The 18,000-nt window shown below is 46.9% G+C and overlaps 1 pseudogene; it reads right to left on the bottom strand.

The window, feature by feature from the left end:
- Positions 1-10,634: 10,634 nt before the first annotated feature.
- On the bottom strand, positions 10,635-14,707 carry LOC148113200 (uncharacterized; annotated as a pseudogene).
- Between the last annotated feature and the right edge of the window lie 3,293 nt (positions 14,708-18,000).

Below are 18,000 nucleotides of genomic sequence, written 5' to 3'. Positions count from 1 at the left end.
CTTCACAGGGTTTCCTCAGACTAGGCGTGATTTAATAAGCGAGCCATTTTGTTGGGGTGTAATTTTTGAAAGCAACTTGACCCCGGTTGTGTTCTGTGCTTGCTGACAATAGTCCAGAGGTGGAATTCAGCCGGTTTGGACCAGTTCGAGTGAACTGGTAGCTCTGACGATCAGCTGCCCCCCCCCCACCTGCCCCCCCATCCTGTCCTTTATTTCCTGCTTTCTAGCTCATCTCAACCGTGCGGTACAGCTGATTCCCCCCCTCACTGTTCTACTTACCATTGCTGACTTGGAAGGTAAGCAGCTGAGCTTCTAAATGCTCCATTTTCAGCGTGAAGCGTGTGCTCACCAAACCAGTTGTTAAACCAGCAGTATTCTACCACTGCAACAGTCCCCATGTTTCACCAAATTAGCCCTTGAGTTCCCATCTTCACCGCAAAGGGGATCACAATCCTGAGGGCCAAGATAGACTGCCGCATTTCATGGCCACTGAACTGTGGGCCAACACTGTGATCTGACAGGAGTTCTGGTTTATTTTTATTAATCTTACGAAATGTGGGGGTTGCTTGACTCCAAAAGCTTGCACTCAAAATAGAAAGCAATGAAAAGGAAATTCCATGTCTCTGGACAGACACACTCCCTTCAACAGAAAACACAATCAACGGGGCTTCTCAACAAGCATCCTGTCCCTCGACATTGGGAGGAAAGCTTTGATCTGGAAGGCTTCTGGAACATCATCAGACTGGGAGTCATGTGGAAGACACAATTGCATTGTGCTATTTCTATTCTTGGTTGGATTGTGGTTGGATTGGATACTGTAAGTTGCATGCTGTAAACTTCCATTATCAGCTCTGATTCAAATGGTGCAGGAATGCAATGAATGAATGAATGAATGAACAAATCCCATCAGGATTGTTTTCAAAGGGGCAGAGGGGGGTGGGAAGGGGAGGGGGCATTGCTTCTGAGGAATCCAAGTGAAAGGATGTTTCCAGTTGGACCTTCCAAGTACGGCATTGGGGCAGACTGAAGGTGTAGACGCTGCAAAACCTTCCTCTTCTTTTGTTCTCTCTGTATCGCCAGTTTGATGGGGGCATTTGAGCAAAGCTGAGGCTGTAATAAATTACACTTCTAATAAATCTAAGGGGTGGTGGTGGATTATATGAAGTGATAACAAAAACAATACCTGTGCGTGTCTTACAGAGTTTATTTAAAATAAACCCCAAGCCTTTGAAATGCTCCCAGAGCTGCAGGATAAAAAAAAACAGAAGTATGAATATGAAACAGAAATAGACGCAATAAACTGCAGAGATTAAAAAGAAGAAAGAGGCAACAGCAAAACATATCACATTTAGGGGGCAAATCAAGGACTAATAAACCAAGGGGTTCCCTTGGCAAATGCTACATGTATTTTATGCCAACTACAATAAAGGAACTTCAGAAGAACTTGGGACACTCGTGAACCTGAGACTTTTATTCTCATTTTTGTTTAGTCACTTAATTAAAGCAGCACTTAAAATAGATGAAGCACTTTATGTGTTGCAATGAACACGCACAAATCTCCAGTCAGAGATTTGCAGGCTAAGCATCTGGTGGACACTAAATAGGAATGCTATTATCTCTCTTGAACACAAGAGGTAGAATCAGAAGCAACAAAATCTGCTGCCATCTAGTGCCCAAAGTGCAGAATTGTATTATCCAGATATCGGAAGACACAAGAGCAGAGATTATGAACCAGGTGAAATGTCAATGAAACACCGCACAATGTCTTGCCCTAACTGAAATTCACTTTAAAATAGTCCATTAGTGTAATTCAAAGAAGAAGAAAAACGGTGTGGGATCACAGCGTATTTGAGACAATGACAGCCTCTGCTGTTAGGGAAACATTTTTACAGCCTAGAGCAATTTCATTTGCTTGCTTTCTGGTAAATTGGCCTTATGTGTTTAGATGATATTTTTGCTACAAGAAAGAGAACAGAGAACTGCTATAAGTGGATGGAAACTTCATTTCAGATCCACAGAGAAGATGGCCAATTTGTACCTTTATACTTAAATTTACAGATTCCACCGACTCCTGGGTTCATAGCAGAACAGGTTTACACAGAGAGCTGTGGCAGGGAGGCTCCTCAACTGCCAATTAGCTGGGTTGAAAAAGAAGTGAAAAGGTGCCATTCCTGTAAGATCCTCCGTGATTATTATTCTCTTCTCTTTGAATTCAGCTAATTGCCAGTTCCACCCCAAAATTTTATTTTAAAATACCCTAGACCAGACTGCCGCCTCTCCACGAGAGGTGAAGTGTGAAGTTGCATGCCGACAAAATAAAGCGAAATACTCTAAGAGCTTCTGTGGATAGCTGCTGTGACCTTTCCTTGCAGCACCTAAGGCCATCCCGAGGGACTGTCAATCAAATGCGATGGCATCTGCAGTTCAAGAGGACCAGCTAATGAGGGATGTGCCAGGTCTCTGCCTGAGACCCTCAAAGCTGTTCCAGTTCAAGATGTCTCTTCTCTGCCTGGTGTCCTCTGGAGCTGCAACCCAACACACCTGAAGGGAAAGCTTGGAAAAGGCCACATTGGATAATGGAAGGGAAAGTTGGATTTGGGAAAAGATAATATCAAATGCCCAGTTTGTTCTTCTCCAAGAGGGCAACAGAAAACACAGGCAAACCTACTGGAGGTGCCCACGGTTGGAGTGTTCAGCAGCAAAAGGCTTTTATTCAGCCAAACCATATTTAGTCTAGCACAGGGGTCAGCAACCTGCGGCTCTGGAGTCGCATGTGGCTCTTTCATCCCTCTTCTGCGGCTCCCTGTCACTCAAAATATGTGTCACAACTGCCAATGTGCGACACCTGGCGGCAGACAATTTATTGAGCTTTTCAACCCCAGTAGGCCAACCATGGATAAATCCAAGAAAAGAAAAGTTTCAGAAGAAAACAGAACATTTAATTCAACTAGTTTTGTGGCCGCTCAAGAAATAGTCAGGCATGGGAAGGGTTTTGTGGCTCCCAGGCTTTTTTGTGGGGAACAGGTCCAAATGTCTCCTTGAGTGTTTAAGGTTGCAAACCCCTGGTCTAGTAAATGCCATTCTCATTTCCAGATATGGCTCAGCATTTCCTTCTCAACCTGATTTTTACGGTGGCTCCCTGCATGGGGACAGAGCAAGCTCACACCGATCCCAAATTCCTTTTAGTTAACCAGAAGAATTGCCTCTGAAGAAGAAACAAAATTCTCTGAAACACATTTGGACACATTTGTCAATGAAGATTTTTCCTCCAGATTCCTTTGAGATTTGATCCCTTTTTCTCTTACCTGGTTACTTCTGGAGATTCTTTTTCCAGCATTTTGGTTCTTTGGAGCAGACAGTCCTTTATTTTTTATTTCCATTGCCTTTTGGGACAAAGTCTTCAAAGTGCAGCTCTCAGAAATGGTACCTTTCAGGTTAAGTATTGGTTATATAGAGGTCTGCATCTTTCATCGTTTTCATCCTGTAATTTAAGAAAACTTGGGATGCATGCCAAACTCTGCTGAACTGCAACTAAGGTCAGTTGGAATTGTTTCTGGTACAGAACAATCCAGGGCAAATTTTGACCAAACCAAATCTGACTTCAGTCATCCAGGCCCCCTTTGCCAGGTCAAGGTGTGAGGGTGCAGCCCTGCAGTGAATCCAGTGATGATTTTGACCTTCAAGTGCAGAACTAAAATAATTTTAAAAATTGGCCTAAGAATCCAACAGGAAGGGGAAGGGTTTAGCTTCTGTGATTATCTTGGAACTAATGGGAGCTTTTGAAGTGACCTCTGTGCTTTTTGTGCTCCAGATGGTTTCAAGATAAGCAGGCACTGCAGGATGGTACTCATTCCTTTACCTGCACATTTGGGTACCTGCGCTCTTTACATGCAATCAGCTGAAATGATTCTTGCAAGTTTTGTAAGTCCTTCTGCATTTCTCAAAAATTTTCAGTGCTAAATTCTCCTTGTGAAGGAGAATTCACAAGGAGAAATCAGGAGATTTCTCCTTGTGAGAAATCAGCAACCTATGTAAGCCTTCAGCATCAGCATCAGCACTGAGCACTTAGAATATATTTTTGCCTTCATCTGAATTCCCAAGTCCTCTTTCTGAAGTGTAAATGCATGCAGGAAAACCATCGTTTCAGATAGCTTTTTTCTGACAGCTGCAGCTCTGAAAATAAGGAAATGGTACCAAGCTATGTCCAAAAACGCCAAAGAATTCTTGGAAGGCTGGCTGGCATTCAGAGAAATCCGGTACTGTCTGTGAACTGTCCCATCTTTGGAAGACGTTCTTGGCAGTGGTGAAATCATTTTTTTTTCTTTACTACTGGTTCTGTGGGTGTGGCTTGGTGGGTGTGGCATGGGAAGGATACTGCAAAATCCCCATTTCCACCCCACTCCAGGGAAAGGATACTGCAAAATCCCCATTCCCTCCCCACTCCTGGGGGAAGGATATTGCAAAATCTCCATTCCCACCCGACTCTGAGGCCAGCCAGAGCTGGTATTTGCCGGTTTTCTGAACTGCTCAAAATTTCCACTACTGGTTCTCCAGAACCTGTCAGAACCTGCTGGATTTCAACCCTGGTTTTGGTGCTCCATTCCCCACTCCTTGGGCAAAATGATGACTCAGCACAGCCACTTCCAGGAGCTGTTCCCTCCCTTCCTTTTGCTGTGTCCTTCACTTTTCTCAAAGCAAGGAGCTTTGGCACAATCTCATCAAACAGCATCTTCTCGTTGATCAGCTGAGGTTCAGAGATTTTTAACACCTTCCTGGTTCCTTAGATGGACAATATGTTGGGGCCTGATGTCTAGGCTGTGCCTGGAATTTCTTTTTTCTTTTTGGTTATTGCAAATTGTTATTACAAAAACAAAGTGAATTTTGATCATTCTTTTATGGTTGAGGGAAATGTGTTGATCATCTAGGCTGGGTGGGGGCAAACTCAAGGCCTGGGGACTGGATCTGGCTTGGGGGGTACTTAGATCTGGCCTTCAGGGCCGCCCTGGAAACAGTGAAGGACCAGCCTGCAGTGCTTCTGCCAGCGAAAATGGGCTCCCGAGCTCCGTTTTGTCTGCCATGGCCTCCTGCAACCCTCTGCCGGTGAAAACGGAACTCAGGAGGGCCTTCGAGGTCAAACACAACCCTAATGCGGCCCTCAATGAAATTGAGTTTGTCACCCCTGGTCCAGGCATTATCTATCCTCAGGGTGAACATTTTTCTCAGCTGAACTGTTTCCTACAGAGAAAACCCAGACAGCCTGTTGAGTGGGCCGTCTGCTCACAGATGCTAACACATTGTTCAACAATAAGGAAGCAATAATCACATAGTATTGCCACAATTTTATCATCAAGATGTCCCTTTGAAGATAACTATTGTGGTTCCTAAATTAAACAGCTCTTTATTGCCCAAACAACTTAAATATGTGTACTTTAAAAAAAAACCCACCCTAAAACATTTTATTCTTTATAAAAGTCTCTTCCATAAGCCAAACATTTAACTTATTATAACAGGCTGGGTAACCAAAGCCACAATCCTATTTTTAGCTCTCTGAGAATAAATATTGTTGAAGCTGATGGGATTTCTAAGCACGGAGCTATGGGGTTTTGGTACTGTGCCCATCACATGTTCCATCGAAGTGCCAGAGGAATGCCTCTCTCACGGCATCTGCACCTAGTCTGCACCCAAAGACAGGCAGTGGCATAGTTTGCCACGAAAGGTGCCCCCACTGGCTTTCACTGCTTGGGGATGAGAAAAGCAAAAAACTATCCAGCCATTCTCAGAGGAGAGAGAAGCCCACGTAAGAGTCAAGGTCAGAGGTGGTGTGCAGCTGGGTGGCGGCCTGGACGTAATGCCGTCCTATTTAGCCACGTTTTCGAGGCGGGGTGCATGCATGGAAGGTGCGTGCGCGAGCAAAGCATGTGCATGGAAGGCTGGGGGCATGCGTGGAAGGAGCAGGCGAGTGAGCGAAGCGAGTGTGCACACGGCAAACTGGTGGCAAGAATATCTGAAACCTACCGCTGGTCAAGGTAGATTCTTCACGGCATTTCCACAGAACCAAAGGAGCATTTCAGAGATAAGGATTTTCTGAATTTTGTGTGGTTAGTTTTTCAATTTCAATCAGGAACCTGAATGTTCACTCTTGCTTCGTAATTCCTTCCGTCCTGTTCTGGATTTGAAAACTGATGAGGTGACTCTGACCATTCCTAAGAGAGAAATAATAGGTTATTTCTTACACTGATTGATGTTCACACAATTTAGTTTCTTTTACAGAGGGAATTATACAGGTTTTCCAATAAAATGCATCAGGTGTCCTTCCAGCTGTTACTTTACACCAAGCCAACCTGATATGCTTAATGGAAATACAGTATTTGGCAGTTAATAGAAAAACAGCTGGATGGAAAGAAAATTCAACCTTTAATATTTGATTCAGTCTACAATAAATCATTTTTCAGAATGGTTGGGCTTTATAACATTGCAACCAAATGAGAAAGAGTGATCAAATCTGACTATTGCATTTCCAAGAAGTTTTACAGAAGGGGTTACCTATTCTGGCAATCACCTGTGCCTCCCTCTTGAATGCCGTCCCTCTAGAGATCCACCTTGCTTCCGTTTTAGGAACTTAGCTATCCTCTGAGGCCTTGGGGTAGGGGGCTGTGGAGCTTCTGTCAGTTACATTTATGATACATGGAATGTGCTGTGTATAGATATAAATTATTTTTCTTTTTGTATAGTTTTCTATCTTTTTAAGTGTAAGATGCTCAGAGTCATCCTACAGCCAGGTGGCCTTTAAATTTAATAAACAACCAAATAAATAATCAATGAATCAATATTGAAGTAATATTTCATGGCTAAAACACCTTGCACCAGTTTTCTGTGAAAGGAAATAATTCTCTTCCATCGATCCTCCCATTCAACATGAACCCAAGATCATTGGTTATGATGGGGGCGGAATCCCCTTTTTTCCTCTTGCTATTCCCCCCATCTCTTTTGTATGTGTATCTCAGAGGTGGGTTTCAGCAGGTTCTGACCAGTTCTGGAGAACCGGTAGCGGAAACTTTGAGTAGTTCGGAGGATCGGTAAATATCATCTCTGACTGGCCCCGTCCCCATCTATTCTCTGCTTCCCGAGTCCCAGCTGATCGGGAGGAAATGGGGATTTTGCAGTATCCTTCCCCTGGAGTGGGGAGGGAATGGAGATTTTACAGTATCCTTCCCCTTCCATGCCCACCAAGCCACGCCCACCAAGCCATGCCCACAGAACCAGTAGTAAAAAAATTTGAATCCCACCACTGGTGTATCTGTCTTTAGATTAGTCTTGACTCCTGGTGGCTCCCTGGACAAACCCCCGGAGGCAGGGATGAAATGCTCCCAGTTCGGACTGGATCGAGTGATCCGGTAGTGATTGTGTCAGGTGGTTTGGAGAATCGGTAGCAATGGTGGCACGAGTCTCCGCCCACCTGCCCGAGTGTCATTACTTCCTGGTTTTAACCAGGAAGTAATGTGTTTTTTACCCTCTGCGCATGCGCAGAAGGTTTTGCACATGTGCAGACGGTCTGCGCACGCATGTGATGCCGCGCATGCACTTCTGAACCAGTAAGGAAGGTAAGTAGATTTCACCCCTGCCCGGAAGTTTCTTGGCAGCATTTTGGGAAGTTGGTTTGCTCTATTCATCATCTTCCAAAGGCCAAGAGTGTGACTGGCCCAAAGTCACCCAGCTATCTTCATGCCAAAGGCAGGCTAAAACCTGGTCTCCTGGTTTCTAGTCCATCATCTTTCACTCCAGAAGACCAGTAGAGGGCAGCAAGTAGACACAGGAAATTCTACTGTAGTTACCTCTCTGCCCTCTGGTGGCCATTTGTAACATTTGTACATTTGTACATTCACATGTGTTAGAATCATTAGGGTTTTTTTCAAAAAAAATGTCTGAACAGTGCTATACAAATAACTTATTCTAACTCTGGTGATGGAGAGAGGGTTCACAGAGAGACGGCTGCATCAATGGCTTGCCATATACCAGTTATTTTCTTCCCCTGCACAAGTCTATCATATTATTTTGTAGAGGAAAAGGTTTGTGTGCTTAGATATTTTGCTTAATGAGCAGTGGTGGGGAAGCTGCTTGGATCAGAAAGATGAAAGCCCTGAAGGAAGGATTAGCCCTCTCCTCCCAGTACTGCAGTGCCAACATCCAGGCCTCTGGCTTGTTAGATTAAAACAGGATAGAAAGTTAATCGCAGATCTTCTGTTTCTTCTACACTTATTCTCCCGCTTTAAACATTTATACTGTATTCTTCTAATAAGGAGATCTCTGTGTTCCTTTGCTTGTAAAGGAAGGAGTGCTGATGAGCATAAGGAATAATAACATGATTTGTCTATACATAAAGTTGGAAGAAATGTCCATCTGGGTTGGGAGAAAGACACTGGAAACATGGTGGCTGATTGGAAAGATGGTTTTTAATGGTGGACAGGACCACATGCAGAGGTGAAATTCAGCAGGTTCTGACAGGTTCTGGAGAACCAGTAGCGGAAATTTTGAGTAGTTCGGAGAATCAGCAAATACCACCTTTGGCTGGCTCCAGAGTGGGGTGGGAATGGAGATTTTGCAGTATCCTTCCCCTGCCACGCCCACCAAGCCACGCCCACAGAGCCAATAGGGAAAATTTTGAATTTCACCCCTGACCACATGGTTTGAGATCCTGGGCAAAAAAGCACATGGTTGAGAGAGAAAGAGAGATTTATACCCTCTGTTGGGCTTTGAATTTGAGCTTGTGTTCTGATTGGTTGTCAGACTCCCATGGGGCCATGGAGGGGTAACTTTGTAGGTTGTCTTGAGTCCCAGGCTTGGTTGAGCCTTGCTGGGTGATCTCCCCAGGTGCCATGTGGTGAGTTCTGTTGCTAGATGGGTAAAGGGCTAATCCTATCATGTCCTGAGGGCCGTGTCTTAATCCCATCACCCTGGAACTGAAGGGGGGGGCAGGGAGCTTCAGGGAGCTGCTGCTTTTTCTTTAAACCATGTTTCTCCTTTTCTCATCCAGGGAAATATAATATTCTGCCTTTTTCATATTTCCTAGAATATTTAATTTTTCTAGGAGAGGGGTGGGTGCTAACTTCTTACAGTAAAGAATAGCAGTAATGCCCCCCTTCCCAAGGACTAGCTAATTCCCTCCCCCTGCAGATGTAACACAGTCCGTTCCAATTTCCCTCTCCCACCTCCAGCCTCCAAATTTTGGGTTTTAACAGGATGTTCAGTTTGAATCTTCCAGGTGTTGCAGCACTTAAAGTTTTCAACATTCCTAAAAGCAAAGAATAAAAATGACTCCCAAAGGAACTATTGAAAGTCTGTAACTCTTTCGCTATGCATTATGCATTCGCCAAATTTGCTGGCGGTGTTGTAAGTTTGAAGCCTCCCGCTGGTTTTCATTACTGCTACAGATTCTTCGATCTGAGCCGGGCAGATACTGCTCTGAACAGTCTTCCCCCTGTGTGTCTATTTGTGCGTGCGCGCATACATACACACACACACACACATTTAGTCCTGGTGTCTTATCAACTCAACTCTCAAACCAAGTTCACTTCAAAGTGAATTCCTCTTCCCTTCAGATTCCTTCCCTATTCCTTTGCACAATTTGCCCAACCCATATCCTACCACAAAACCAAGCTAAAATCGAGCTGTTTGCATATTAAAAAGTCGGTGCTCAGGTTAAAGTTATTTAACTATGAAAGAGATGATAAATTTGCAAAATCTTCTTAACATCCAGATAAAGCACAAAAATTATCTCTGGGTTTTTAATTTACACATTTACCAGGTACGCCATGAAAGCATCCTAGGAGAATGGAATAAGGGTCACCAAGAAGCTTTCCCTGAGCCCCGGCAACATTGGGCTTGATCACATCGGTAGGAAGGCTTCTTCTGGCTTATTTTATTATTCATATTTCTATGCCGCCGACTCTCCGAGGACTCTGGGCGGCTTACACCAAAGACAGTATACTAAATAGCATATTGCCCCCAACAATCGGGGTCCTCATTTTACCCACCTCGGAAGGATGGAAGGCTGAGTCAACCTTGAGCCGGTGAGATTTGATCCGCTGATCTGCTGAACTACCAGTCAGCTGAAGTAGCTGCAGTACTGCACTCTAACCACTGCGCCACCTCGGCCCAGCCCAGCCCAGCCCAGCCCAGCCCAGCGGAACCCACCAGATTCTCCTCCTGAAGAGAAATCCCGGGGCAGAGGAGGCTTTCTTCCCTGCCCTGCCCTGCCTGCTGCCAGGCTATTCTGTGCCCTGCCCAAGGACAGCCCAAGGATTTGGGCACATGAGGCTAAAAATCCTGCAAGCATCTTTTCCCAGCCTGGGCAGAAAAACGTTTAAAGAATGAAACTTGTCCCCCTCCGGGACACCCCAACCAGCAGGAGGGATGTTAAGTTGGGTGAATGAGGACTCAGCAAGCCAGGCAGTGAGTGACAACAGCTCTTTATTGTAGGGTGAGAACCCAGCGACTGACCAGGGGAAACAGCTCCCTTTATATACCTTGCAGCTGTGGTGGTCAGCCAATCAGCTGACGGCCAGTTAATTCAAACTGCCCGCCCAAATCTACATACATAACACTCCTCCCCTCCCAAAAGTGACTTGGGGTGGACATTAGCATACATAGTCTCTCAGGTGACTAGGGCGTGTCCGCACTCTAGTTGACCTGCGCAGTTCAGTTGGAGGTGTGGCGTCGAGCAGGTTGGAGGAACTCCCTGTTTCTCCCTGCTCCGCCAATGGAACCTCCGAGAATTCATTGTGGGCGGCGACTTCTGCGGCTGGTCGATCTTCCGCAAAGGGGCGGCACTGGATCTCGGGGCCGACAGCTAAGTCCTCCCCTAGACTCGGGTTTGAGTTAGGTCGAGAGTTCTGTTGGTAGCTAGGGAGCGGTTCGTCTAAGATGTCTTCTGTGTCAGCAGCCAAACGCTTCCGTAACTGATCAATGTGTCGGCGCCAAATCCTCCCATCTCCCATGTCTACTCTATACGACTTGGGCCCGGTTACCACCGTGATTTTCCCGGTTTCCCAGAGGGGGCCGTTCCCATAATTCCTAGCGAATAATGGCGTTCCTATTGTAAACTCCCTAAGTCTTTTCTCTGCCCCTCTGAAGTTGTCAGGGAATAACTGGGTTGAAGTCTGTCTAGGACTCCTCAGAGCTTTCTCCCCATCAGAAGTTCCGCCGGGCTCCTGCCTATGGTGGTGCATGGTGTAGCGTGTTGGGCCATTAAGAATTTATCTATCCTCTCCTGCCAGTCCCCGGGACCTAGGCGTGAGATGGCTTCCTTAGCCGTTCTCACAAATCTCTCCACCAATCCATTGCTAGTCGGATGAAATGGGGCGGATAGCACATGTCTGATCCCCAACTCTGCTAGGTACCCCTCAAACTGTGTGGCCGTGAACTGGGGCCCGTTATCTGAGACTAAGGTGTCCGGTAAGCCATGGGTGGCGAACAACTGTCTTAGCTCCCTAATGACGGTGTCGGTGGTAGTGGTTTTCATGAGTCTGATCTCCAACCACTTCGAGAAAGCGTCCACGATGACCATAAATACCTGCCCATGGAATGGACAAGCGAAGTCTATGTGGATCCTAGACCAGGGTCCCTGGGGCCGTTCCTATTCCCTAACCGGTGCTTTGTGGGGGGTCTGGCCTCGACTCCTGACAGGGTTGGCACTTCCCCACCCACTCAATGATGTCTTTATCCATTAGGGGCCACTATACGTAACTCCTAGCTAACCCCTTCATCCTCAAAATCCCGGGATGCCCCTCATGCAATAGATTCAAAACTTTTTCCCTTAGGCACAAGGGAACAATAACCCGATCGCCCCACAAAAGACAACCCCCTTGCATTGTCAGCTCGCCCTTTTTGTTAACGAAGTGTTTGAATTCCCCGCCCTCAGTCTTTTCTGGCCACCCCCTCGTAACCCAACTCGTGACTTTCCTAATCACGTGGTCTCTGGTTGAGGCCCTCGCCACTTCTGCTGAAGTGATGGGCCCCGAGTCCAAGACGTCAATCAGCAGGACTGGAACTCCGGGTGTGGGGTCCTCTATCCTGTCCGGTAACGGGCAATGGCTGAGGGCATTGGCATTGCCCATGCTCACCCCTGGTCGATGTACCAGGCGATAGGAGTATGCTGCCAGGAAGATGGCCCAGCGTGTCATCCTGGGAGATAGGGCTGCCGGGGTGGGTCGGTCCCCTGCGATGAGACCCAGAAGTGGGTCTGTGATGAGTTCGAAGTCTCTGCCGAACAGGTATTTGTGGAACTTCTTGACTCCTGAGACAGCTGCCAGGGCCTCCTGAGACAGCTGCCAGGGCCTCTTTGTCAAGTTGACTGTAGTTCCATTTGGCACTTGAAAGAGTCTGGGAGTAGTAGGCAATGGGTGCCTCTAGACCGTTCGGTAGTCTATGGCTCAGGACAGCCCCCACGCCGAAAGGGGACCCGTCACAGACTAGCACTAAGGGAAGCGTAGAGTTGTACTGAATTAGGAAACTCTTGGCCGACAGGAGTTTCTTTACAACAGCTAACGCGGTAGCTTCAGCCTTCCCCCAAACCCATTTGGACTTTTTGGCCAACAGTCTGTGCAGGGGCTCTGCTACTGTTGCCTTGTCCCTTAGAAAAATTGCGTAAAAGTTCAATAGTCCTAGGAATGCTTGTAGTTCCGCCTTGTCTTTGGGGGTGGGGGCCTCTTGGATCGCCCTAATCTTGCTCTCAGTGGGGTGTATGCTGGTTCCGTCTACCCGATACCCCAAGAATTCCACAGAAGGGACTGCGATCATGCACTTGTTGCATTTGACCCTGAGTCCTGCACTTCTGAACTTCCCTAGGACTTGTCTCAGTCTCTCCCCCAGTTACTGTTCATCTTCTGTGGTGATGAGCATGTCATCAAAGTACGGGACCACCCCAGGGATCCCCTGTAACAGTCTCTCCATGGTGCTCTGGAACAGTCCTGGAGCTATGCTGACTCCGAATTGGCGTCTGGTACACTTGAAGGCACCTCTATGTGTTACTATAGTTTGTGCCTCTGTGGTAGCACCATCTACCGGCAGCTGCTGGTACGCCTGCGCAAGATCGAGTTTAGCAAAGATCTTGCCAGGCCCTAGGGAATGGAGAAGGTAATGTACGATTGGAACCGGGTAGGCGCTCTGCTGCAGGGCCTTGTTGATCGTACACTTAGTCTGCGCAGATGCGCACAGACCCGTCCGGTTTAACGGGGGTCACAATTGGGGTCTCCCACCAAGCATGACACCCCCTGTTTTATCAATTTGTCCAATTCCACGTCAATCTTGGGCTTTAGGGCGAAGGGTACCCTCCTGGGATTCAGCTGGATGGGGGCAATATTGGGGTTGAGGTTGAATGAGATAGGGGTCCCCACATACTTGCCGAGTCGCTCGTCGAACACGTCCTGGAACTCCTGCATCAGGTCGTCCTTCAGGGTGCTTCGCACGTTGCAGACGCCGGTGAATCCCATGCCCAGGGATCTGAACCAGTCCATGCCCAGGAGGCTTGGGAGCTTCCTGCTGACCACGGTGAGGGGAAGCTTCTCCCGGAATTCCCCGTACTCCACCTGGAACTCGCCGATTCCTTCCACGGGGATGCGGTTCCCCTGGTAATTGCGCAGTCCCAGCCGCTGGTGCCGTCTCTGGATGCTGGGGACGGCCTTCTTTCGCTTGTCCCAGGACATGATGGTAATTGGAGATCCGGTGTCAATCTCCATTATGCACTCCTGTCCCTTGATGTCGACCGTTGTGTAGGTCTTCTCCCCGGGGGATGTGCAGGTCCGGCCGATTTGGTGGTACAGGCCTTGAGATCCTCAGATTTCGCGCTCTTCCTGTAGCCGCCCCTCGGATTGGTTCTCATTCGCTGCGCCATCTCTGATTGGCTGGCGTTGCTCCACGCCTTGTACTGGGGGTTCTGCTTGGCTCTACAGACTCTGGCGATGTGCCCCTTCCACTCACATTGCCAGCAAATGGCGTCTCGGAACTTGCAGGTCTGTCGCGGATGGGGTCCCTCACAACTCGCACAGGCATCTTGCTGGCCTCGCCGGTCCTGCCGGTCCTGTTCGGTCCTGCAGACCTCCTCATCTGACTCTCCCTCGCTCCCCATGCCAATGGTTTCCTGGTGAACCGGGGCTGACTTCCGTGCCGTTCTGCTCTGCGTCGACCCCTGTAGTCTCTCGGCTGCCTTGGAGGAAGATTCGTGAGTCCTTGCCTCGTCCAGTGCGATGTGTAGTGTGAGATTTGTCTTTGCGAGCAACCTTCTCTGCAAGCGAATATCTCTCACTCCGCAGATTAGTTGCTCTAGCAGCATCTCATCGAGGTCTCGGTACTCGCACTGGTTTGCAGCCTTGCGCAGGGCAGCAACGTACTCGCTGATTGATTCTTCCTCGTGTTGCAGCCGTTGCTGGAAGTCGAACCGCTGCACATACTTCGATGGCATTGGGGCATAGTGGTCTTTCAGCAGCATCTGAAGCGTTTGCCACGAGATGGTGTGGACCGAGTTCGGTTCCGACAAGGCCTCAGCCATATCGAACACCTTGGGTCCACAATGGCTCAGGAACAGGGCTTTCTTCCGTACGTCGGGTAGCCCCTGTAGGTCGCTGGCCACCAGGAAGCATTCGAAGCGGGACATGTAGGATCCCCACTTCTCTTCCGCGGGGTTGAAAGGCGCTGGCGGTATGTAGGCAGACATCTTTGGTAGATTCTCCAAGTGTTCCGCTCGCTCGCCTGGCTGGATTCGGGGTTGCAGAGCTCTCTCGTCGGCTCGTGGCTTCAGCCCTTTCCGTGGCTTCTGGCCTCAAAATCCCATCCTCGTCACTAATGTTAAGTTGGGTGAATGAGGACTCAGCAAGCCAGGCAGTGAGTGACAACAGCTCTTTATTGTAGGGTGAGAACCCAGCGACTGACCAGGGGAAACAGCTCCCTTTATATACCTTGCAGCTGTGGTGGTCAGCCAATCAGCTGACGGCCAGTTAATTCAAACTGCCTGCCCAAATCTACATACATAACAAGGGAGATGGAAGTTTTATCCCCTTCAGTCCCTGCCTCGCTCTGAGGACTTTGGCTGCTTCTTCAGCAGGGGGAGTCGGGGCCCTGCAACTCCCTTCCCTCCTCAAGGCATTTTGGCCCCACCGGGTAGAAAGAGGTTTTCCCCATATCAATCCACCTGCTTACCTTGCCGGGGACCTATGGCATCCCCTGTTGCTTCTCTCCTCCAAATTGGAAGGGGAGCATTAAACCAATGCTGGAATCAGGGACCCTCCCAATTCTGGATTCATTTCCCCTGCTTTTTGGCCCATTGCCACTCCCCCCCAATGGCCTCCTATTTGTTTTTAGATTACAAATCATGACTATATTAAAAGGTTTTGCTTGTAATTTCCCATTTCATTTCAGTCCCCCCATGGGCAAGCAGTTTTCTAACCTGTGTCTTAATTCCTAGAGTGGACTTATATATTTCCTGGGGGAAATGGAAGAGGTGACTCTCTGTTTTCAGCCTCCTTCCCTCTACGTTCCTAGAGGGTAACCTTCATCATCAAAGGTGCTGCACCTGCAGTGAGGATTCTGGGATCCAAGCAGCCTCTTGGTCTCTGCAGATGGAAGGGGTGGGGGGTGTCCCTGAAATCGTGCATAGTCCCTCTTGCACAGACCCACAGTTTGTTCACCCCCCAAGCAGCTCCTGTCAGCCTTGCAAGGTAGTCCAGACAAAAAGCTTGCCCAGGTGAGCTACTTTTTTACAGCAAGGCTGTATTCACAGAATCTTGCCAATCTACACTCACTTAAACCCCCACCCCCAATACAGCCCAAGAAACTAGGGAGGGTTCCTTTTGAGAGGTTTGCCATATGCCCATCTCCTTCCCCGCCTTTGATCCGACTGATCAACTAATCCTGGCTGTGGGTTTCCCCATTTCTCCCAAACTAATCCCACCCCACCATGTTTTTCTCATGCTGTTGATTTCTGCTTCTTTTTGCCTTTTCCCTCTTCTTAACAATTAGTAAGATTTATATAATATATAATAAATATATAATAATTATATAATAAATAGATTTATATAATGCTTAACAACTAGTTCTCACAACACTGTCAAATAATTTACTAAGACTGTATTACTATTATTCTTCTCTTCCTTACTAGTATCTATCTCTTCCCACTTATTACTATAACCATGTTGCTTGTATTTTTCAATTTATATTGTTTTTATTTGTTTCCTAGTACGATTTGATAGCTTGTATCTTTTTATTCTTGATGAATGTATTTTATTCTCCTTATGTTCACTGAGATGCACCAAAGACAAATTCCTTGTGTGTCCAATCACACTTGGCCAATAAAGAATTCAATTCAATTCTATTTTGTGACTGAGTAAGTTAAAATCAGTTGACCCTTCGTATTGCTTGGGGAAAGATCAAATGGTTGAATTAAACATGCATTGCTTTTTGATTTTACACTTGGGGTCATTTGAGCTTGATACAGGCTATGACTCTCAGACTTGTCACCAAGGACAACTTTTTCACTTCGTTTTGTAATGTAAACCAGTTGTCTCTTTGCAGTCCCTGACTATTCCACCTCAGACCACGAGGTGGCGCCGACGTCTGCAGACCGGAGCTCTTCCTTAGGTGCTTTGGCATGGATTTTCCAGAAGGGTTGCTGGGTGCAGCCTTCCTCATTGTTTCTCATTGACTATAATGTTGCATCTATTTCAAGTTATTACTTTAAGATAAAGGAAGTGATGCGAGAGAAGCCTGGCAAGACTGTGAAATGTGAAGGCAAAGGCTTTAACGTGTGGTCAGAGTGACCGCAATAAAAGAAAAATATATTTAGAAACAACGAGATTGTTTGCACACAACAATAAAACTCTGCTAGATGTCAGGAAATCTCTGTGAAACCTGTTCTGGAAAGGTTTTCTCCTCCACCAGTGGAGTCAGGATGGCGACTGCGATTGGGACGTTCAAAGCTGTTCTTTAAATGTGCTGTCTGTGAGATGCACATGATAAACACACTTCTTCATTGCCAGCATCTCGTCTCTTTTGGTCGCAGCCTCTGGACGTCCCTGTCCTTGGCCCATCTTTGAAAAAGAGACGTGAGCAGGAAGCATCATTCTTAGACTACTAAAATCAATGCAGCACTAATGGTTCCCTTCAGCTCTCTCTCTCACCCGTTATGTTATCAAAAGGAGGCACCAGGTGCTTCTAGAGGGCAGGAACAGATCAGAGGGCCCTCTAGAGGGGACCTCCCACTGCCCTCCTGCCTCCAAGCCACTGTGAACGCTTCCCATGGTTTCCTTCTCTACCTTGAAAGGGTCATTTTGCAGCTCGTGCTGTCTGAAGGGTCTTTGTCCAGTTGACTTGCTGATCTTTGCTTTATATATACACATACTATCGGTATTTACTATTCTTCTTTTCCTGAGCACTACTCCTACCCCTGTTTATTTTTAACAAGCCCAAACCAACATTTTGAATTGGACCCTGAAGCAAACTGGTACCCAATGAAGCCTGTGCAACAATGGGGTTGTAAGTGCTACCTCAGGGGTCCACAGAACCCCAGTTCTGCACCAGCTGTAGCTCCTGAATACTCTTCAAGGGTAGAATTTTATATCACCTAGAAAAGTAACACATTTATTATAGCATCTAGCTAGATTAATTAGAGTTTACTGCATCTGTAGACATGATTCCTAACTCACAGAAACACATACAATAAATTAATTCTTTTAATGTATCACAACTCTCTGTTTTGGCACAAAGCTGCTGCTAATTCAGAAGACAGTATTTCATGATGTTTTGAGATGAGGAGAAATTCGTGTTTGTTGAATTAGAAGAGGTTGATTCTTCTTTTATTATTGCAATTTTGAATTAATTTTAAATGGACCAAAGCATAAGAAGGGAGAAGGCTTGTTCAGGTGTTAGTCCAATACATTTTATCCAACCCAAGAAGATGCGAGGGGCCCTCCCCAGACAGTCACATGGGCATCTCACTTAACATCACAATGACTT

The sequence above is a fragment of the Pantherophis guttatus genome, chromosome 6, assembly GCF_059756535.1.
Source record: "Pantherophis guttatus breed Tessera chromosome 6, ASM5975653v1, whole genome shotgun sequence".
NCBI classification, from domain to species: Eukaryota; Metazoa; Chordata; class Lepidosauria; order Squamata; family Colubridae; genus Pantherophis; species Pantherophis guttatus.
The sequence above is the reverse complement of the archived record's forward strand: the minus strand, read 5'-3'. Positions and strand labels throughout refer to the sequence as shown.